The 23789-nt window shown below is 42.8% G+C and overlaps 1 protein-coding gene across 12 annotated transcripts in view; it reads left to right on the top strand.

Annotated features, from left to right (window-relative positions):
- Window positions 1-23789, top strand: part of LOC126262889 (voltage-dependent L-type calcium channel subunit beta-1) — a 766368-nt gene that overhangs the window by 405140 nt on the left and 337439 nt on the right. The window lies entirely within an intron of this gene.

The following is a 23789-nucleotide window of genomic DNA, read 5'->3' as shown; positions in this document are numbered from 1 at the left end:
GGTCCACTTTGACCTTCCCCCCCAAGGACAGCATTCACGCTGCTCATACAAGATAATGCCCATAGCCAAACTGTGTGATTGAACACCCGTCTGCAGACTGTTGCGGCCCACATTTTCCTTCCCTCTCTCACCTTTTCTGTCACCAAGGCAGACTTCCTCCAGCTAACTGCTCGGCACTCTCACCAATTTTCGCTACTCAGTGACTTTAATGCCCACCATTCCCTTCCGAGAACCCGTGTGCGGGGTTTCCTCCTGGCTGCCCTCAGCTCAAACTCATCTGTCTTAGACTGGAGCATCCACGTTTCTTTCAGACTCCACACCCACGTATTACCATTTCTACCTATCGTTCTACGCTGCCCAGCTTGCCGTCGTCTTCTCTGTGACACATCCTCGAGCGACCACTTCCCATTCACTCCCCATTTGCTGACACTTACCCGACCTGCTTGTATCCTCAATCGGCAGCATCCTAAGGCCAACTGGAGGCTGTGTTCTTCCCTGGTTCCCTCCGATGAACGACGCTTCCTCAGTCGTGGTGACCGGGTAGAGCAGCATACAGTGTTGAACCGTGTTTGTTATGTCGTCACATTCTTCGGTATAGCACAAAAGCTACCTGGATTTCATTTACTAATCCTTTTAACTGTTTCACTCCCCTCTGAACATGTGGGGCAAATACCATCAGGTCTCTGGGACCAAGGTTTCCTGCCTGACCATAGAAGATTATGTCATTGTCGACCCTACTGCTATCTCCAGCGCCTTGGGCCGCTGTTCTGCAGAACTTTCGAGCTCCACCCACCATCACCCTGCCTTCTTCCCTCGGAAACAAGCGGAGGAGGCTTGGGTGAGATCCTTTTCTCAGAATCGTGATGCTGAAATATCGCCTTTATTATGGAGGAGTTTGACCATGCTCTCACCTCATCCCGATCTTCCGTCCCACGGCCGGACAATGTTCACATTCCATTCACATGTTGCAGCACCTTTCTCTTACAGGCAAGTACTTTCTCCTTCATGTATACAATGGCATTTGGGCAGATGAAAGCTACCAGAATAGCTTTTGGTCAGAACTACATTCGGAAAAGACCATGCTTCTATGGTCTTAATTAGCGTGAGGTCCGCCCCGATAGCGGAGTGACGCCGGCACAGTAGCTCAGCGTGTTCGGTCAGAGGCTTTAGCTACCCTCTGTAATAAAAAAAATTGAGTGAACGGATCAACGAACAACCTAAACGGGTGTCATCGGACGTCAGCCACGAGCAATATAGAACAAAATGAGATCAACAAAAAAAAGTGGTCAGCGTGACGGATTGCCGTCCTACGGGCCCGGGTTCGATTCCCGGCTGTGTCGGAGATTTTCTCCGTTCAGGGACTGGGTGTAGTGTTGTCTTCATCATCATTTCATCCCCATCCAGCGCGCAGGTCGCCCAATGTGGCAACAAATATAATAAGACCTGCACCCAGGCGGCCGGACCTGCCCCGCAGGGGGCCTCCCGGCCAATGAAGTCCAAACGCTCATTTCATTTCCATTAGCGTGAGAAGTTTAAAATTTCTTTTTTTCTGTGATTCTCTGTATTTCACGTACGATTGTACAGTTCCGACCTTAGACAGTTTCCAAATACATAAAACGGAAGCATTACATATTTGATACATTCCTGATACTTGTGATTTTGACACTGAACAAGTCACATCAGTAGATATACTAGGCGCATCATAACTTCCTTTTTAGATTATTCTTTATTAGCATGTTACGCCGTGTACGTCCTTGCTCCTGTGATTGCATGTCATGGTCAGAACATAAATTAGAAAGCTTTCCGCTGTTTTAGGAGCACGTTACTTTCGAGCAGTTGTTGCAAAACCCTTGTGTACATAAAGTTGAAGCTTTAACATACTTAACTATATATGCCTTTGTTTCCAATTATATTTAATTAACGTTCATCATTGGTGCAAACATGACAATGTAATTTCTTTAAAGTAACTTGTAAAAATTTGTTCTGTTATTGTGGGATCACGTCATTTTTGGATAGTTGTTACTAATATATTGTATATAAAATCGATAGCAGTACTCTAATGAAATAGTAGTGAAAATTTTGAGAAACGAGTAAAACCAGCTTTATGGGTACATGAGCTTTCGTATTACAGTAATATTTATTAATGAGTGTAGCGATAATTTTACAATCTGTAGTTCTGTAATGCTTCGTTCTAGAAGTGGTAAAAAGATGTTTAGGAATTACCCGTTTTGCAGGTCTTTTTGCTCATTTAAAACTCTATCTGCCTGCTCTTTTAGATGGCTGTAAATTTCAATCTCCTCCATTACATCCATGAGTTTTCCATTCTGTAACTTATGTAAAATTTGAAGTGACTCATCTATATTAATATTTTATGATTGCTGCCTTTTAAGTGTACAGCAAAGGTGGATGGGCTATTGTCAGTTATCGTCGTGTGTCCTTTAAATTGCCTGCTAACTTTCCTTCGTGCTTCTCCAAAATAAAATTTTGAGCATTCTTCACACTTAATTTTGTAGACTCCTACTTGCGAAAGTGACTCTAATTTCCGTGATGTGTGTCTCAATAATCGTTGAAGACTATTATTGCTTCTGTAGCTAGTGTTCTATCACCCTTACAAACCAATCATATTTTATCAGCAATTGATAAATTTGTGGGTTGTGTGGGTGCAAATATTCAATTAAGACAAAAAATTTAAAACGACTAATACAACAAAAAATCTAAATACACTCAGTGAAAATAATCATCACATGCAAAGCAACTTCAAATTCTTCCACAAGGTAGAAAATCTGACAAACGTTAGATTCACTCTCACAGGAATGAACGTACTAAATAAAGGACCCAAATTTAACTTACAACCACACTTTGGAAACAGCATGATTAAAAATATTATTGCAGACAACTCGATATATGTAATATGTATACAAACATTCCAATAACAGAGACTACAGAAATCATTAAAAACAATTATTCAAATAAAAAAAAAATTAGTCAAGCAGAAGTGTGTGAAAACGAAATTTATCTCAAAGAGTATGGAGTAGCAATGACTTCAAGCATAGCGGGTTCATTAGGTGATATTTTCGTTAACACTTTAGAGGGAAAATTTTTTTAAGTACTTCGCTCAACAGCCAAAACAATCGTTTATTGCTATAGACATGTGGATGATATTTTAATGCTATTCGGTGGAACAATAGAAGAGAGTAACGTTATGCATTTACAATTCAATAGTTTGCATTAAAAATTAGTTTCACTATGGAGAGAGAAAAAAATAAGAGCATAAACTTTTTGGATTTAAAAATTTCGAACGAAAAATCTAAACTAACATTCGATATTTTTCGTAAACCAGCGACAAAATACATAATTATCCACAACCAATCTTGCCCTCCGACAGCACAGAAGATCACATATTTTCGTCGTATGATGCACAAACTGATCAACTAACCAGTGGAAAAAGAAAAATTTGAGAAAGAACTAGTTCTTCTCTATGAAGTGGTAATAAATACGTTATCCTACAAACTTATTAGGCATATTATTCAAAAAGAAAACTATTCAAACACATGTCAGTCCCACAGATGAAATAACTTCAACCAGAGACACAAACGAACAACAGAAAAACAATGTTGTTGTACGGCTATATCTAGGTGTCGTTTCCGACAAAATTACTCAATATAAAATTATACACTAGCGGTAGAGCACTAACAATAGACAACTATTATTGAGACACATACCGCGGAAATTAGAGCCATTTTCGCAATCAGGAGACTACAAAAGTAACTGTGAAGAATGCTCAAAATTCTATATTGGAGAAACAGGAAGGAAAGTTAGCAGGCGATTTAAATAACACGCGACAATAACTGACAATAACCGATCCACCTTTGCTGTACACTTAAGACACCAATCATGAAATACCTAATATACATAAATCACTTTAAATATGACATAAGTTACAGCAAGGAAAACTCATGGATGTATTGGGGGAAATTGAAATTTACGTCGGAAATTGAAGTTTACGTCCATCTAAAAGTCCAGTCAGATAGAGTTTTAAATGAGCAAAAAGACTTAGAAAATGAGAAGTTTCTAGACATCTTTTCACCACTTCTAGAACGAAGCATTACAGAACCATGGAATGTAAAATCACCGCTACACTCATCAATAAATATTACTGTAATACGAAAGATCACGTACCCCCATAAAGCCGTTTTTACACGATTCTCAAAGTTTTCACTGCTTTTAATTAGAGAACTGTGATAAGTTTTATATATAAGATATTTGTAACAACTATCCAAAAATGACTTGCACCCTCAATAACAGAACAAATTTTTACAAGTTACTTTAAAGAAATTAGATACCGTCATATTTACGCCAATGATGAGCGATAATTAAATATAGCTGAGAAAAAAGTCATATATAGTTAAGTACGTAAAAACATCGACCTTATATATAAGAGCTTTGCAACAACTGCTCGAACGTAACGTGCTCCTAAAATAGCGAGAAATCTTTCTAATTAATTTTATGACCATTATATGCAGTCATAGGAGCAAGGACATATGCGACATAATATACTATAAAGAAACATACATGAAGTAAGTTATAATGCGCCTAGTATATCTAGAGATACGACTTGTTCCTAAGTCAAAATCACAAGTATCATTCATGTATGTAATGTATAATGCTTCCGCTTTAGACACTTGAAAGTTGCCTAATGCCAAATTTGTATAATAGTACACGAAATAAAGAGAAAGGCAGCTGAAGGCATTACGAAATTATTCAAATAATTCATTGCAACTGCAAATTCTGTCGCACTGAAAATTGCAGAAGTTTAGAAGAGGTTGCAATATAAAAACCCGATTTTAAAAAAATCGGCTCAGACTATACAGTCTACGCGATCGAAGCAGCAGGTGTTAAAATAGTGTAAAAAAAAATAAAAAACGATTTTGTAAATCGTTCAGACGTAGAGATTTACGCGCGTCAAAGATCAGTCTACAGTATAACAAGTATACCAGTTAACTAGAACTGTAGAACGAAAGCCGGCTGGGGTGGCCGAGCGGTTCTAGGCGCTACAGACTGGAACCGCGCAACCACTAAGGTCGCAGGTTCGAATCCTGCCTCGAACATGGATGTGTGTGTTGTCCTTAGGTTAGTTAGGTTTAAGTAGTTCTAAGTTCTAGGGGACTGATGACCTCAGATGTTAAGACCCATAGTGCTCAGAGCCATTTTTTTGTAGAACGAAAGGGTCTACAGGAAAGTGTATATTGCGGGAAAGGCTATAACGCACTTAAGGAATTCAGAATTTACTTGCGAAATTCAGATTGGAAGGTTCTACACAACATACTTGGCGTGAATGAAAAATGGACTATATTCTGCAACAGACATATTTACTTTGAAGAGTTGTCCTAAGAAAATTAACTCGTGTAAATTAAATTCTCCTACATCTCAGCTTACAAATAGAATCAACAAATAATTTAGTGTGAGTATCAAGGGTCTTGGAGAGTAACAGAATCACACCTCACTACAAAAAGTGAATTGTAATGTTCTAGGCGAAATCTAAGAGTCAAAGTATAGATATTTTCCTGTCAGTGACGCTGTGGTAAGGGATGGGCGAGATCTCATTCGGAAACCATAGGGAAAGAAATCAGCTGCAGTCTTTCAAAGGAACCAAAGAAACCGTCCCGGCATTCGCCTGAAGATATTTAGAGGAATCACAGAAAACGTAAATCTGGGTGATCAGATGGGAATTTGAACGGCATTTCTCCCGATGACGAGTACTGAGTTTTATCACTGCATGTATTTACAAGAAAAAACAAGCTATTTCAGTAACATGTTCAAAACAAATTGGAACATACTAAAAATGAGGCTGCACATATGAATTAGGGAAATGAGAAATTCTTAACGCTAATTATGAACTGATCAAAGACAGTGCTGAAATTGTTGACATTATTAATAAGTTTTTTTTTAATTTAAATAGCAGATAATTTAAGTCTGGATACTTTGGTTAGTGGATAGGTTAGTTTCGAACGAAAAACATTCCAAAACAAGTTTAAAACTTTTCAACTCCAATTTTTTTTTACAAGTATCAGTCGACATACGCAGTTTTGTTAACCATAGTTCCTATTTTTCGATAACAAAATTTCTTGATATCGTGGTCCTCGAAATATTGGTTGAAATCGCTTGGTAAGTCGTTAGTGTGTGACCGACCGCTGGCGGTAACTGCTCCTGACACTGCCAGCGATACATCGCTCGTGCGTGCGGCGTAAAATGACCTCGCCGTCGACGGAACGACTTGTTCCGACAGCTCAGACCGGTGGGTAAGAGGTGACGTAAGTACAAATACAGTAGTACTATCTGCTACAAATCACGCATCTTCGAACTGAAATACAGGATTAAGCAGTCGTAACTATAGTGTTGGCCAGCGGCGCATAGTATGATGTGGTCAGAGCAAGCGATGTGTCAGCAGCTCCAACTCCAGCGACTTCAACCTATTCAGCACAACGGAGACGGTAAACAAGACATGTGGCCGCTGTGTACTGGTATCGGGGATGCCGAGGCCACAGCCACCAGGACAGTGGATCTAGTTTAGCAGCCGATACAACCCGTCGGCTTTGACCAATGACGTCAGAATTCGCCAGAGAGCATGTATTACAAAGATGAAAGAGCTGAGAAGAATGTTCAGAAACAAAGGAATGCGAGTTCTTTAAAGTAATTTGTAAAAATTTGTTCTGTTATTGAGGGTGCAAGTCATTTTTGGATAGTTGTTACAAATATCTTATATATAAAACTTATCACAGTTCTCTAATGAAAAGCAGTGAAAACTTTGAGAATCGTGTAAAAACGGCTTTATGGGGGTACGTGATCTTTCGTATTACAGTAAGATTTATTGAGGAGTGTAGCGATGATTTTACATTCCATGGTTCTGTAATGCTTCGTTCTAGAAGTGGTGAAAAGATGTCTAGAAACTTCTCATTTTCTAAGTCTTTTTGCTCATTTAAAACTCTATCTGACTGGACTTTTAGATGGACGTAAATATATATAAGGGCCAGTAGTATTTTCACGTTAACGATATCGGGTATTTATATCTTAGTATTTCTCCGCAAAATAAAATGGAAAGAAATGAATGAAATATATTACTAGCAAAGAATACATCACGTGACATGTATGTCAGTTATACCTCGAAACTCTTTCGAACTATATTGCTTAAGTGCAGCACGGGATACAAGTTTAGCGTACGTCGATTTCTTAGTTTTAAGCAGCATTGCTGTGCTGTTGTTCACTTGAACTATGTATCGCCTGTTTCACTAAACCGTAAATGAAACACCCGATACAAATTAAAAGCTCATTCGAAGTGTGTTGCCTAAGTACAGTACGGAATACAAGTGTGTCGTAAGTCGATTTCTTCGTTTTCACTAGCATTACTGTTGTGTTCTTCACTTGAACGATGTATCCTCCGCTTCAGTAAACCCTAAATGAAACACGGGATACAAATTTTAGTTGTGTCGGGGGTTTCGCAAGTACACATTCGAAAATGTCGTACCGATACTAGAGCTGGAAAACGAAACAAGATCGACAGCTGTCAAATTTCTGTTACGTACTTCACATCACGAAAATACACATATTGGTGGAATAAAACAGTGAAATATGGCAAAACAGTGAAATACAGTGAAAGAAGCAAATGGAAAAGTGAACTTATCACATGCAAATATCGAGGAATAACAGAAGGTCGCCAGACAGACAGTAACGAAAATCACATACCCACACTCAGAACAAACACATCATTACGAAACCCCTCCCTCTCTCTCTCTCTCTCTCTCTCTCTCTCTCTCTCTCTCTCTCTCTCTCTCTCTCCCCCCTCCCACACACACACACACACACACACACACACACAAACCCCCCTTCCCCCCCCCCCCCCCCCCCCTCTCTCTGAAATTAACTGAGATGTTTGGGACGGTACATTTTGCCAACGTGTTTAATAAAACATTTAAACGGGCAATATGTCCGCGGAATACTTTGTCTCCACGAATACTCATCTAGGTGGCTTTGAAGAGTCGAAATCTGACGTTTCCCATTGCTTATAAGAGATTTTACCGCTGACCAATACCCCTGTATGCTGTTGTGGTTTACTACTAGATGTTGATAACTCCTATCCCCTAAATCCCTATATGAAGAAAACCCGTCTGAAATAACAATAGAGCCCTCTGCAACCTGATCTTCAATTAACCTAACCAAAACTTCGTTACTTCTATTTGGTACTACTCTGAACACTACATCGTCACACTGCTGACCTGAAACTACTGCCCCCCACACTCATAATCCCACCGGAGGTTCCCCCCTATTGTACTTCCTTTTTCAAAATGCGATTCGTCAATTTCGACCATAACACCCGCCCCTCCCCTCCCCCCCACTGGCCCCCTATATTTCATATATTCCCCACAAACTTCCCTACAAAACGAGTACCAGTCTACTACCGTACGCTTACTCACACGACATTCATGCACACAAGATATCTTAAACACCAACAGTATGTGATTTTCATTATGTCTCTCAGGGCGAGCTTAGATTTCTCGCCATAACCGGTCTGTGCTGCACCTCCGTACAAATAAGTCGTGAGTACGGCGACTCGATACACTGGTGAGGCGCACATGTTCGCCGCACTCACGACATCGGACGTATTCAGCAATAAGACCGCGGATTTGCAAGAAGCAAATTGTGGTCAACATGTCTTCGTGCATGGCTTCTCTTAAATCGTCAAGATTCATTGGGATAGACAAATCCATTCCTATAAACGAAAATAAGACACTAAAAATTGTTCTAAAATAAAAAAACTAATACTCCAAATTACCTCAATATCATTACGAAAAATATTAAGTACGATTTGAATAAGAAACAAACAATTAATTAAATCACACGATTAATAATTTAACGAATACCGAGCGATCGCTTTTAGATTCACATTCAATTATTTTAATGATAGCGCTTATTGGAACACATAACTGTTTTATTATCTATGCCTCGAAGTGAAGACATTACTATCTATGACTAAGGTATGACGCCATTGGTCAAAGCCGACGGGTTGTATCCGCTGCTTCACTAGACCCAGGACAGTCAAGCTGACCCGTCTATGCGTAAGAAATTCTTGTAAACACATATTACTTTTTGCGGTACGTGTATGAAGAACGTTATCTTTCGAGTTACCATCTGATGTATTCAGCTTGCCGAACATTGACTGTAAGAACGAACACGGAAAGCCCTTGGTGTGGTAACAACACAGCCAGCCTCAAAGAATCCGTGATATACAGCATGGTGACTGATTTGCAGAAACACATTACCCTGAATATAATTGTTGTGTCTCCATATTCGTTAAGCATACGTCCTTATGAGAATTTATGTTTCGCGTCCGCAGAAACTGCAATCACTTTGACTCCAGCGTTTTGGACGCCGAGGATTGGCAGAAATCAGATGCTGGCTGACGGCTTACCTTCTGACAGCTATCGTTGGTCCGTGCTCTTGCTGCGCTTCATGGTTTTCTGAAGATTCTGCTGAGTGGGGACAGAAACGTCCGTGTTGCTCGACAGTCGCCTCGCTGAGCAACGGCATCGGCCGCCGCATGGATGCCCCTATTGTTGAAAACTACGTCATGTAGACATTTGTTGCTTACTATGAGGGGATATGAGGACAATAATTACCGCATAATTTAGGGCACTATCCAGCGGTAATACACTGTAAGAGCAAAGAAAAGACGCATCACGAAGGAATGTCCGATTTTTTGGAGGGGGGAGGGGGGGGGGGAAGGGAAGCGGTAGATGTTATGTACATGTACAGGCAAACAAATGATTACAATTTGAGGAAAAACTGTATGATTTGTTAAAGAGAAAGAACTTAACAAACTGAGCAAGTGAGTAACGCGCTGGTCTGCCTCTACCCCTTACACAAGCAGTTATTCGGATTGACAGAACTGTTGGACGTTCTCTTGAGGGATACCGTGCCAAATTTTGTCCAATTGGAGTGTTAGATCGCCAGAATCCCAATCTGGTGGAAGGGCCCTCCACATAATGCTCGAGCTGTAATGGGAGAGATCCGGCGACCTTGCTGGCCTAGGTAGTGTTTGTGAAGCACAGAGAAAAACAGTAGAAACTGTAGCCGTGTGCGAGCGGGCGTTATCTTGCTGAAATGTAAGTCCGTGGTGGTTTGCCATGAAGGGCAACAAAGCGAGACGTAGAGCGTCGTCGACGTACCACTGGGCCGCAAGTATGCCGCGGATGACGACCAAAGGGGTCCTGCTAGGAAATCAAATGGCGCCCCAGACCATCACTGCTGAATGTAGAGCCGTGTGGTGGGTGAAGTAAGGCCAGTACCCCGCCGCCGTCCGGGGCACCTCCAGACACATCACTGCTCAGCTGAAAGTGGGACTCGTCACTGAATACAGTTCTACTCCACTCCTCGAAATTCCAGGTCGAATGTGCCCGACACCCCTGCAAACGGTCTTGTTTGTGTACAGAAGTCAATGGTACGTAGTTAGCGTAGGAGCGTCGTTAGCTCAGTCTCTTTTCTGTGATCCGTCGAATAATGGTCATTGTGGTAACTAAGCATCATTTCCACGTCGAATCGATAATAATGATGAATCCGGGGCTCTGAGTGTCTGACGATTGCTCGGTGCGCTTGTACAGTCGTCTCTCTAGGGCGACTGCTTCCTTCTTGTTGCTGTGTTCGGCCAGGTTTCACCATTCATGCAAACACAATCGAATAGTGGCATCGCTCCCATTCGGATGTCGAGCGATTCCCCAGTTACTCCAGTTGACTTCTCTGAGCCCAACTGCACATCCCCCCTCAAATCCTGGTGTGTCCGTATACCGTTTACGCCCCTGTCTGAGAGTCGTAGTTACTCTCAGCAAAGACTTTATGCCCTGGTATCGGTATATCCCCTGTTTACTATCCGTAACATTTGCGCGGTGAAATTAGGGTGCAGCGTTACACATTCATTCAATCGGACGCCAAAGCTTATAGTTTTCATATTCCGTCGTTTGTTACCAGTTTTTTAAAAAATCTTTATTTCAATAAGAAATATAATAGTTATATAAATTAACGCACCACCTTAGTGATTAGTGGGTCCTAATGTTAATACAATGTTATATGTTATCAGCAGCTATTACAGTTATTACAATGTTACAATTAATTTATGAGCTACAGACAGTGCGACACAGTACATGTTAATAGGCAGATTACGATTGGTAATCTATACACTACTACCTAGTTGTTAATTTTCCTACCTACTTGTTAATTCCTAACTGCCTGCAGCGTTACAGGTGTGTCAGCCTAGATATAAACCTACTTCAAGGCCTTGCTGATCGAGCTAATCCCGAAGAGCGTGCCCCTGACACTGGGCAGGCCAAGATTGCTTGTCGCTGCAGGTTCCTAATTTGGTATCTACTTCTAATGCTACTAACTACTAACTAACCTAGTCAAATCCGGTGCTGTCTTAGTCGAGAATACGTGTACTCCAGTCCCCCTAGCCCTGCACGTGGCGGATTCCAACTAAAAGTCGACCTGTCCACGCACAGGTGGTACAGCATTAGGGTACTAGGACACATTCAGTGGTTGGTTCTAGTCGCGAAAGTCCCTCAGGTATGCAGTCAGAACTTTTCGTGATACCTCATTTGCCACGTTGTTCAGAGTTTCGAAAGTGTCTTCGTATCTTAATAAGTTGTATGTGTTGTTGTTTGGAAGTTGCTGTCTTAGTGTACCTACTACCACTTTGCATAACTCCTTCATGATGTGTCTTTTTTTCTCCTAGAGTGTATCCAGGTCGTAATTACGCAATGCGATCGAGGACGAGTCGCTGGCGGCTGAACGAAACACAGTGAATAAACAGAGAAAAGGTTGAGGAAAAATGGAAAAAACGATTGAAGCTGATCAGTCAAGACAAGTCTTTCGCTATATGAAAATAATCGAAGATTGTTTTGGAAAATGTTATGTGGTGAATACGAGGATCATTTACCTCTTTTTCTTACGTCAAAGATCAATGTAGAACATCAGTTAACTGAATCTGCAGAACGAAAGAGACAAAATGAGATCAAAATGTTTCGATTAAGGCTATCACGATGTATCCGACACGGGTGTCGTAAACAATTGTGGGCAAAAAAAGAATCGAGTCACAATTCGAATCTGGTCCTTAAAGGCGTTGTACAGCCTTAGAGGCTGACAGAGAAGCAACACTGTATTTCGAAACAGCTGAGAACCTCTACAATTTTTTTTTCTCACCATGCTAGCTAGAGTGGTCAGAAGCGATGTGTAGGTGACATTTTGTTGAGTTAGTAATGGAGCGGGGTGGGATGGGGCAGGCATGCAGGAAAGTAGGGGAATGAGTCATCAATTTAAGTATGTGCCCCGGGCCACCACAATCGCAGTTACGACGCTGCTACGTGTCTAGAAGCCCTGAGCGTGCGTATGACGTAAACCTAACTGCTCTACAATACGATGTGTCAGCGTCTTTCTTGTGAAGAAGTGGGATGCATGCGCGTCTGAAGCTGCTATGAAAGACGTGAATGTAATGACAGTTGCGAATACGAGCTACCTCCGGCTATATAATGGTGTGACGACAATGAAAATATGTGTCGGACGGAATTGGATCTCGGACTCGGATTTCTCTCTTCACGGGAGCAGTCGGCTTAACCGATTCAGCTAACCGACCACGACCACGACCGCGGCCACACCCGAGCTTCCATATGTCGTCGTCCATGTGTCATCCCTGTGCTGTACACTTTAGCAGGAAATCTGAGTTCGAGCCCCGGTCCGCGCAGATTTTTACTTGTCGTCCTTCCATTACACAGCCGGAGGTGATTGATGTTCGCAACTACGAGTACATTGCATGCGTTTTACTACAAGCGAAGTCAGAAATTACTTGCTCAGCTTGTAATGCCTAGTTCTTTTGTTGAATGGCATCAATTTTCTTTACCGAACACGACAACGACCACAGCTATTATTATTTCACATCAAACTGGCACAGTGTTACAGTCAATACTGTATGTTTAGGCCAATCATGGAGCAATTTCTCCCTAATTAGTCCTTGCAGCAGATTAGTAATAGTCATCATAACGCACTAATCTAAAATTTAGAAAACTAATGGAATAGTTATGCTCTTTACCACAGCATGATTAATGTTTGAACAAAGCTGTACGCAACGGCTTATTTGATTCAAAATTGTTCAGTAACAATAATCAGTGTTGCAGAAACGATAAGAAATTGTGTCACTCCTAGTGAGTGCTTTATGCAAACACCGTTGTAAACTTGACATATATGCTTGCATTGACTTTATGTTGTATTTTTCCTCTGTTATTGATGTGGTGCACGGTAACAGGTCTCTTGGCTTTCTACACAGTGGATTAGTTAAAACGAGGACCTCTTTTGTTTCGTGAATGGTTCGAGGTATTGAAATGAAGTTTATAGGCAAATTTTAGTGGAACGAGGGGCACGTACTTTTGTTGTATCGGTAATGTTCATAAATATTGTGTCAGTGGAGGCATGAAGAGAAAATAAGTTTTTTTTTAATCGAACGATGTACTTTTTTAATGATATTATAAAGCTTTTGTAACCAGAACTACAGTGAGATAACGCTTTTTATTGTTCGCGTTGAAGAGAGGAAGGAAGGAAGGAAGGAAGGAAAATTGGTGTTCAACTACCCGTCTTCAGAGACGGAGCACAAGTTCGGATTAGGGAAGAATGGGGAAAGAAATCGGCCATGCCCTTTCAAACGAACCATCGCGGCATTTACCTCGAGCTCTTTAGGGAAATAAAATCTAAATCTCGACGGCTGGACGTGGATTTGAACCCTCTCGTCCTCCCGAACGCGAGTCCAGCGTGCTAACCAGAGCTTCACCTCATTCGGTTTGATGTCGAAATTTTTGGCAAAAATTGTTCGAGAAATGAGCTAAAAAAAAGCTACGCGGCTAGAATCAGCTGTTGCGGTGTAAACACCGCCAGGCTCCGAGCCTTTCCACTGTCTTCTTACTCCCACAAAAGCTGTTTACTTGAACATGAGTACATACACACACTTGAAACAGTTTTCTTAAGTTCCTTCAGATAAACTAGAAATCTGTTTACAACCATTTGAAACAATTTTCTTAAGTTCCTTCAGATAAACTAGAAATCTGTTCAGAACTATCGTAGCTAACCCTGTATCTGTGTCGTTTAAAGTTGGACCACGAGGAAAGTGTTTCATCTCAGTAGACTAGATCTATCTTCTTGTAGTGTACACCCTGAACGTTAATAAAACCCACAAACAGCAGGAACGTATTCGTGACTAGAAATAGAGGAAAAAAGGTCCTATGAACACGTGTTCGGAGATGCATCGTTGCTCCGGTAGATGTGGCTGACTACCACGTGCCGTGTGTTTCTTGTGTATTGCAGAGTGTCTGAGACTGATGCAGCAGAATGGTCCGGTATTCGTGTCGCGAGCAAGCCGAGATGGTGTTTGTGTACCGCCAAAGGGATGGACACAGTCGACAGACAGCACGGCTATACCGACGCGAGTACCCTCAGACACCGACCACGTCATTCAACGTTTCAAGCCCTTTTTGGGCGTTTGTGTAATCATGGGTCCTTTCAGACAGACAAACCTGCAGGGAGGCGGCAGACTGTGCATACACCAGATTTGGAGGAGCGGGTTCTACAAGCTATCGAGACTACCCTAGGCAATGTTGGCCCGCCAACATGGTGGTGGCCAATGTGCGACTATGTGTATCCTGCATGACAGCCACTACTATCCCTGTCACCTGGAACGAGTGCGAGGATTATTAGAAGCGGATTTCTCTCTACGGGAAGGATTCTGTCATCAGACTTCTTTACTGACCAAGCAACCTCTGGTAGAACCCGCATCGTCAGTATGCAAGGGCTACAGACAATTCTTGAGGAATTTTTGAGGCATCTCACCAGCATCAGTTGAGCATCAATATGTGGGCAGGGATTCTTGGCGATTGCATGCTTCGACCGGTTATTATTGCACAAAGCCTCGATGGACGTACCTGGACTTACTGCGGAATATTCTGGCTGGGCTGCTTGCCTCTGGCAAAACGACAGGTTATGTAGTTTCTGCGTGCCGGAGCGCCACTCCACTTCCGCTTTACAGTTCGACGACGCCGCAACATCGCCTCCCCCGGACGTTGGACAGGACGCGGAGGTCCTCTAGCGTGGTCTGCTAGGTCACAGGACTAACCCCTGGACTGTTACCTCAGGGGGCATCTGGAAAGCGCTGTGTATGCCCAACGAGTTCCTGATGTGCAGACCCTTCAACAGCGCGTTCACCGCGCCTGTGACGCTATTCGGAGAGAGAGAGATCGGAACTTACGAAAGGGTAGGGCTATCCATGTTGCGGCGTACGAACGTGTGCGTTGAATTTCAAGGAGACCACTTTGAACACCTGTTGTAACGTGGATGCGATGCAGCTCTGTAGTGTGTTCCGGGACGATTTGTTGTCGTTACACCCACACTGTCCATTTCCGGACAAATGTTCATAGGACATTTTTCCCTCAATTTCCAGTCAGGAAACCGTCCATGCGGTTCGTCGGTTTACGAAGGTTCGCGGAGTTTACATAGCAATAACAGAGTGCAGGCAGCTTTGCTTTCAACTATAGCACATTTCTCGGATACTTTTCCGAAGAGTGTCAACGCCATTATAAACGAGCGTTACACCAATGTACACGTCTTCGATAGCATAAAAATTACCGTTAAAATATACAGTTCAGTATCTCACTTGATACAAGAGTTAAAAATATTACCCGCACAACAAATTTACGAGCCCCTCTACCGACTACATTTGCCCGTAAACTTGGCTTCGATATCTTGATCTACTTAGAAATGGCATGTGTGATTCATCTTATATGATAAGTGCACTTTGCCGATTTTAATGCTGCTTGTATTTCTGGGCTGGTTGCCATACCTTCACGAATCCACCGCAGCGCCCAAGACATAAAATGTATCATACATTCTTGGCGGCAACTTTTAAGACTCCCCAGCGCATAGCTAAATTCGTCTACCTTTGAGCGCAAACAGTAACTTCGTCACCGTCATAATCACTTCTACACTAACAACTTACGTGAATGTTCTGTGTAGATATAATTTTTTTTGCAAAGGCAATTCACTTTTAATTACATTATCATTCATATGGTATCCATTAAGATTTGTTGTAGTTGCTACAAAATTAAGGATATTTTTAGTTTTGTGTAACTTTAACGAGTGTAACGTTCTGCAATGTATTCTGAAACCACAACATTAAATAGTTAACTAAGAGGTATGAGAAATCTACAGAACACATTCAAATGAAACCGAATCATTCCGACAAACAAAAGCCAAATCAAGTCAAGACAACCATAAAAATTCATTACATAAATAACTATAGAATTAGATAGAGGGGGGAAAATCATATGAATCGAAGAATGAAATAAAAAAAATTTAAACGTAATTTATTTAACAATATGGAATCTATGAAAGAACGAAGTCTACGAAAACTTGTCGGGAGATAGAGCTTCTGGTACGAACAGATGCTGGAAATCGGAAAGGAGCGGTACAGATTTACCGTGAAGAAGAACGGACTCGCAACTCATTGAAAAAACTAAAACAGCCATATTTTCTTAACTATGGAGTCTTATCGGATATTGGCAACTCTCTATCACCGTTCGTAAATGGTGATTTGGTGAATTATGGTATCAAGTTTTTAAATTCCTAAGCCATGACAATCTTTTTTTATCACCTTGTCTACTTATTACTTATAAATATTAGCTGTGAAGCCTCTATGTAGCCGGCCGGAGTGGCCGTGCGGTTCTAGGCGCTACAGTCTGGAGCCGAGCGCCCGCTCCGGTCGCAGGTTCGAATCCCGCCTCGGGCATGGATGTGTGTGATGTCCTTCGGTTACTTAGGTTTAAGTAGTTCTTAGTTCTAGGCGACTGATGACCTCAGAAGATAAGTCGCATAGTGCTCAGAGCCATTTGAGCCTCTAGGTATCAAAATATCCTGTTCATAGCAAATGTTCTTAATATTTCAGTTTTAACCCTTTTCCCATCCACTTTAGTATCTCGCAGGTTGAAACAAGATCAGAACGATGGATTCTGAAGCATGAAGCAGCCTGTTTAACTAACCAGCGAGACTCGTAAGACGCCGAAGGCAGCACGCTCTGAGTTACATAGATCCGTAGTACTCACAGTATCACTGCAGATGTCCGCCTGCTTATCTGAGTGGTAACGTGCTTGCCTCCCATGCACTGGTCCCGGGTTCGATTCCCGGCCGGGGACTGGGTGTTGTGTTGTTCTCATCATCATTGCGTCCTCATCGTCGGCCGCAAGTAGCCCAATGTGGTGTCGAATGAAATAAGACGCGCACTTGGCGGCAAAACCCGACTGGGACAGCCTGGCCAACAATACCGTACGATCATTGTATTTCATATCACTTCAGATGGTACTGCATTAAAGATCTTCGTAATACAAATAGTTTGCACACATAGGAATGGTTACCTAAAAATCCACGTCTTTGCAGTTTTTATCTGTGATGTGGAAGCTAGCGCCTTATACTGAGAGACAACAAAAACACCATACTCCTTTGAGATGTTGGCCTACAGGCTCAAATTCAGTTTTGACTGCAGATTTGGAAATCCTATAAATTCACGTGAAGCGAACCCAACATTTTCTTTACTAGTCAACCACGTAAAAAGCATTGTCATATCTCAACATTTTTTAACGCGTATGCACTACTTAAATGTTCGTTTTATGTCCTAAGTTATAACAGAAACCATTTTAATTATTTTCTCATCGTGCCTCTCCAGACACACTGTGTGTGACTGCTTTGACGACAAAAAAAATACAACACTGTAATAGTTGTCAGGCTGCACGTTGAAAGAACTGCAAAATTGTAATATTAAAGTTGAATACAGTTCTTAACATAACAGATATATCGATATCAGCAACAAACTTTCCTTTTGCTGCTATGATATTCCACAATATGGTAACTTCCACCTCGTCATCGCCCACAAAATATGTATACCGACCGTTAAAAAAAAGTATTCCACATTTTGAGATGTGGTCCAAAACAAAAAGAGAATTTCCTCCAAACATGAGCTCTAACATATGTATCTTAAGAGCTATGAATACTTGTTCATCTTCGCTACTGATAAAAACGCCTCTTCTACCGCAAGTTCTTTGCTATTACGAATGGTCTACAGATTGCAGTAAACAAATACTAAACAACTCAGAACACATTGCTCTATTACTCTGAAACAGCAGAGCTTCTAATGGAATCTGCTCACTATTACATACGACCTGCACTTGTGAGACATCGCTAAAGCAGGTGCTCAATATGGTGTCCATTCATCGAAAGGCATGTTCCAGTCCGATTGTTTAGGGAATCGCGCACGCAGTGAAAAACTCCAGGTCGGTCACCGATGCTCTGGTAGGCATGGCAACACGTTCCTGCAGTGTCTGTACATCGTTAATCGGGCTTGCGTATGGCAAAGATATAATGTGCCCACATCTAAATACTCAAACGATTAAGTTCGGTAGAACGAGGCGGCCAACGTACTGAACCTTCCTGACCAATCCATTGTCCAGTAAATGTCTGTGTGAGGGGTTCTCTGACATTTAGGAGAAAATGGGCTGGCACTCCATCACGCATGAACCACAACTACAACCGTTGCTGGAATGGTGCCTCCTGTAGCAAAACAGGAAAGTCGTTTGACAGAAACCGACAACTTGCCACTCGTCAACCTCTTTGATCGTCCGTAAGGTCCCATTAATATGTTGCGAATAATTCATGCCGATACATGAACTGAAGATCGGCGCTAATGCCTTGCGGCTTCAACTGCGCGAGCGTTAGCACCAGGCCACACATGGTGGTCATGAAAATTGACAGTCCCGTCTCACGTGGGACCAGGCTTGTCCGTGAACAGTATTTCTGTTGTTTAAAGAGGAGTTTCAGCAGTTCTTTGCTACATCCATTGACAATACTGCATTCTGTCAGGCTGATCTTGTGGCCGAAGGGCTGGGACACGCTGTTCGTGATATGTGTATAGCAACTGATCAAGCAGGATCGCCCGGAGTAGATGACTAACGCCGATAGTTCCTGAAATTGTACATAGACTAGTTTCTTCCAATCATTGTAATGATTATTTCTCCACAACAGGAGTACGAATGAGAATGATCCGCCGTTGCTGGAGTTACGGAGCCAGAGTCTCTTAGTTCCCGGAGAAGACGAGTGAATAATCGTGCAATTTGTATCCTGCGTTCGGGATATTTTTTTGCACTTAGTATAAGAACTCGACGGTTGCTTCCATTTGACAGACTATAAGAGAAGATCATGCCTGCCATTTCCCGTGTGGAATAATAGGCTTTCATTACGCTGGTAAGTGCAAAGATGAAACTACAATGTAAAAGCGTTTCACAAAGTTACCGTAACACAGCCTTGTTCCAATAGAACTAATGTAAATGCTGCAATTACCCAACATTGTTAATACAGTTTACAGTAGCAACACTAACAGGCGTTCACTGTCTTGTGTATCCATGGAAAACAACGGAGGATATGCCCTCATTTGTTTACTGGGTTCTCTAGGCCTTTCGTTGTAGCAAATAGCTTGCAGTGGAAGAGATGTGTTTCACGGTAGCGAAGATTAGCAGGTACTCATAGCTCTTAAGGTACGTATTTTATAGCGCATTTTTAGTGGACAATTTCGTCTTGTTTTTGTCCATACTACCACCTTTCAAAAGATGGAATACTTTATTCAAACACCGTATTAGACGCTCAAAACTGCAGAAGAGTAAATTTCAATAGCGCGTTACTTCATGGTGACACGTTTTGACCCTCCTTGACATGTTGTCCATCAGACGCAGCTGAAAAATGTACGAGTATTCGATGGCTTCCGAAGTCATCTAACCGGCCGCTGTGGCCGAGCGGTTCTGGGCGCTCCAGTCCGGAACCGCGCTGCTGCTACAGTCGCAGGTTCGAATCGTGCCTCGGGCATGGATGTGTGTGCTATCCGTAGGTTAGTTAGGTTTAAGTAGTTCTAAGTCTAGGGGACTGATGACCTCAGATGTTAAGTCCCACAGTGCTTAGAGCTATTTGAACCATTTGAAGTCATCCAGTGTATGGAAAGAGTTCTTATGACGACATGCTGCAAGTTTCAGCTGTTCCCGAGCACGATTAATCAGATTCACGTCAACAGATACGACAAGCCATTCCATTCGGTTTATGCGTAGGGAGTTAATAAGAATGGGATTCAGTAGTCGAGCAGCCCATTACAGGCCACACATTTCTGAAGTCCGTGCTAAGCGACGCTTGAGTTGACGTAACGAGCGACTCTACGGGACAGCTGATGAATGGAAGAGTGATTTGGAGTGGTGAATCACGCTACATCCTTTGACAGAATAGTGGAAGCTTTTGGATTTGGCGAATGCCTGAACAGCGTTACGTGCTGTATTTTTAGTGTACTGTGAAGTACGGAGGAGGCAGTGTTACGCTGTGGTGGTATTTTTAGTGTTTATGGTGTGGTGCTCTTATTGAGCTTAAGGAAAAGCTAAATGCTGAAGGGTGTGAGCACAGTCTTCATCACTGTGTACTGCGTACAGCAGAGAATCAGCATCACAGAGCACCCTTTCATAAAGCAGCATCGGTGAGACAATGATTTGTGTACAGTAACGTTCCTGCAATGTACTGCCCTTCCCCCAGTCCCGACCTGAAAAGAGTGGAACATCTTTCGGATGATTTAGAAGGTCGACTTCTTTCCAGACGCCCAGCGTCCAGCATCATTACCTTCTCTGGTGTCGGCTCTCGAGTAGCAATGGGCTGCCTTTCCACCACAGAAGTTCTTCGACAGTGTTCCCAGCGGAGTTCAAGTAGTCATCAGCGCGAAGGTTGAACACAGCCCGTATTGACGGGATGTTCGGATACCTTCGATCAGTCAGTGTTTATTAATTTTGGAGGAAGGGGGTTATGAAGGCGCCAGTGGTTCTTTAGGAGATCAGTTACTCGACAGGTCTTACCAGTTTAACTGGCTCTGGCTCTGAGCACTATGGGACTCAACTGCTGAGGTCATTAGTCCCCTAGAACTTAGAACTAGTTAAACCTAACTAACCTAAGGACATCACAAACATCCATGCCCGAGGCAGGATTCGAACCTGCGACCGTAGCGGTCTTGCGGTTCCAGACTGCAGCGCCTTTAACCGCACGGCCACTTCGGCCGGCCCAGTTTAACTCAACTGATTAACGACACTGATGCCAAAACGGTCAGAACGTAACGCCACTCTAACACCGTCATCATTAGTTATTAAGCAACATTTCCGATGGATAAGGACGAAACTGGTATGAGCTATACCAATGAAATATCCTCATATTCACTTGAACTGAAACTACTTTTTCTTTCGCTTGTGCGTTTTCCCACAGTTACGCAGGGTCGGCATGAACAATCGGAATCGGCAAGGTTAGTTTAAGGGGTGGCCGGATGCCCTTCCTGTCGCTACCCCGTACCCCCCCCCCCCTACCCTCCCCCCTCCAGGACGGAATTAGTGTACCCCCAACTGTCTGCGACTAGTTTAATCCATGCAATGGTGCGAATGTGTTCAGATGTCTGCGAGCCGTGTAACTGATGCGCGACGTGGGGACCAGCCCAGTAGTCACCTAGTGGGATGTGGAAAACCGCCTAAAAACCACATCGAGGCTGGCTGGCACACCGGCCTTCGTCGTTAATCCGCCAGGCGGATTCGATCCGGGGCCAACGCGCCTACCTGAGTCCAGGAAGCAGAGCATTAGCGCCCTCGGCTAACGTCGACACGTATCTTCAGTTTCATACAGCTGTAGATCACAGTAGCGTCTGTTCATGCATGTCTGAAGGACATTTCAGATATGCATGCACGTCTGAAGGACATCGCATAGTACACCGTAAAAGACAGACACTGAAGTATGCCGGCCGAAGTGGCCGTGCGGTTAAAGGCGCTGCAGTCTGGAACCGCAAGACCGCTACGGTCGCAGGTTCGAATCCTGCCTCGGGAATGGATGTTTGTGATGTCCTTAGGTTAGTTAGGTTTAACTAGTTCTAAGTTCTAGGGGACTAATGACCTCAGCAGTTGAGTCCCATAGTGCTCAGAGCCATTTGAACCAGCCACTGAAGTATAATGAAATTATTTAGGAAAAACATGGGAATTCTGCATCTGTACGGCCGAAAAAGAATTTCGACACTGCTTATTCCTACTGACAATGTCAGTATCTGAACAAAGGCGCCATCTATATCGGTTAAATATGAACGTTATTTCAAAATTAATGTCACCCGCTTATTTTCATGGCAACTGCAACAGATACGGAGAGCACAACAATACCGTCAAACAGAGCAAAATATCAGCCATATACTATCATTTACCCACAAAATCATCAATATTCGTCATGAATTTTTGTCACCGTGTGCTGTGCTCGTAAAATGCTGAAGCAACTCAGGTAACTGCTGTCTTACAACTTCGACGATAGCATCTGAGTAAGAAAAATGTTGGCTAGGTAGTCTATGCGCTAAAAGAGATGGAAGTTTGAAGGTGCTAAATCAGAAATGAGTGGAGGATGTGGTTGGACAGTCCATCCAAATGCAGCAATAAGTTCCATTACTGCACAACTATTCTAGGGCCTGCTGTTATCGCGTTGCAAATGAAAGTTTGTTTTCTCGCCCTCCCTGACTCTGCAAACTTGGGCTTTCAGTCCAGCCAGTGTCGCCTCGTAGCATTCTGGGTCTGCAGTTGCTTTAAGCTCCAAGATATCCAAAAGACCCACGTCCTAAGTATCACAGAAAAATGTACAAAAACATTTTTCCCCCTTGGGTAAGTACCACCAGGATACATCCCGGGCTCAGTTCGCGATAACAGGAATTGCGTGACATCTTGTCTGAAGCGTTACAGCCGACATTGAAGCGACTCAAGTGATGCACAGAATTCCTGTGTTGGAATCCGCTGATTGTAACGGACGAGTTGCTCGAGACGCAGTTCATTACGAGAGACCACCGCTGACCAGGGAGGAACAGGCCGCGGCCTGCCGTGCACATCTACCGGGACGTGGTACTCCCCACGCCACATTGCTTACGTCTACTATATCGTCTCCACACACCTTTAGCAAGTGTCGGTGGACTTCAACTGGCACACTGTGTTAGTAAGGAATTCAATGACAAATCTCTTTTAAATGCAGCTCGATGTTAGAGACCATGAGGAGAGCTACCCTGCTGCTGCTGTCTGTCGAAGGACAACGAAACCAACAAGGAATTAGCGAGAAGACTGGTAAATTAATACTGCTCCAATAAAATGGGGCTCGGTTAGTGAGAGTCAACAAAGAGAAACAGGAGGCATTATTTTCGGAATGCCCAAAGCAGTTGCGTGCCACTTCTCCGTTTGTTATCGAAATATAGGTAAACAGGTAAATTGTATCAAAATGTAGGTAAGTAATATCTAAAGGCTTGATTTTTAGAGGACACAAGAAACCAGTACTTTCTGCGTCCTTCGATGATTTCTCCCGCAAAACACAGCATTTTTCCTTTAGCTCTGGGAAGGAAGTTGAAACCCAGTATCAGTCGTTAGTAGAACAGCCGATGACGTATGTATCCAAAAACATTAAGATAGACTAAACCAACATGCAAAGTCACGGAGACCCAGTCATGAGCCAACGATCCAATCAGACGGGATGCCTGCCTACGCCAGCCCACGCTCACCCACAGGTACTCGACTCTTATCAAAACTGCTCGTAAACACCGCTTGCTGCCGATAAGAGAGACAGTGTAGCAGGTGTTCAGAGGCAAATCTAGCATCTAG

Source organism: Schistocerca nitens, chromosome 6, assembly GCF_023898315.1.
Source record: "Schistocerca nitens isolate TAMUIC-IGC-003100 chromosome 6, iqSchNite1.1, whole genome shotgun sequence".
NCBI lineage: Eukaryota > Metazoa > Arthropoda > Insecta > Orthoptera > Acrididae > Schistocerca > Schistocerca nitens.
Note: the sequence above shows the minus strand (reverse complement) of the source record. Positions and strands in the feature narration are given on the sequence as shown.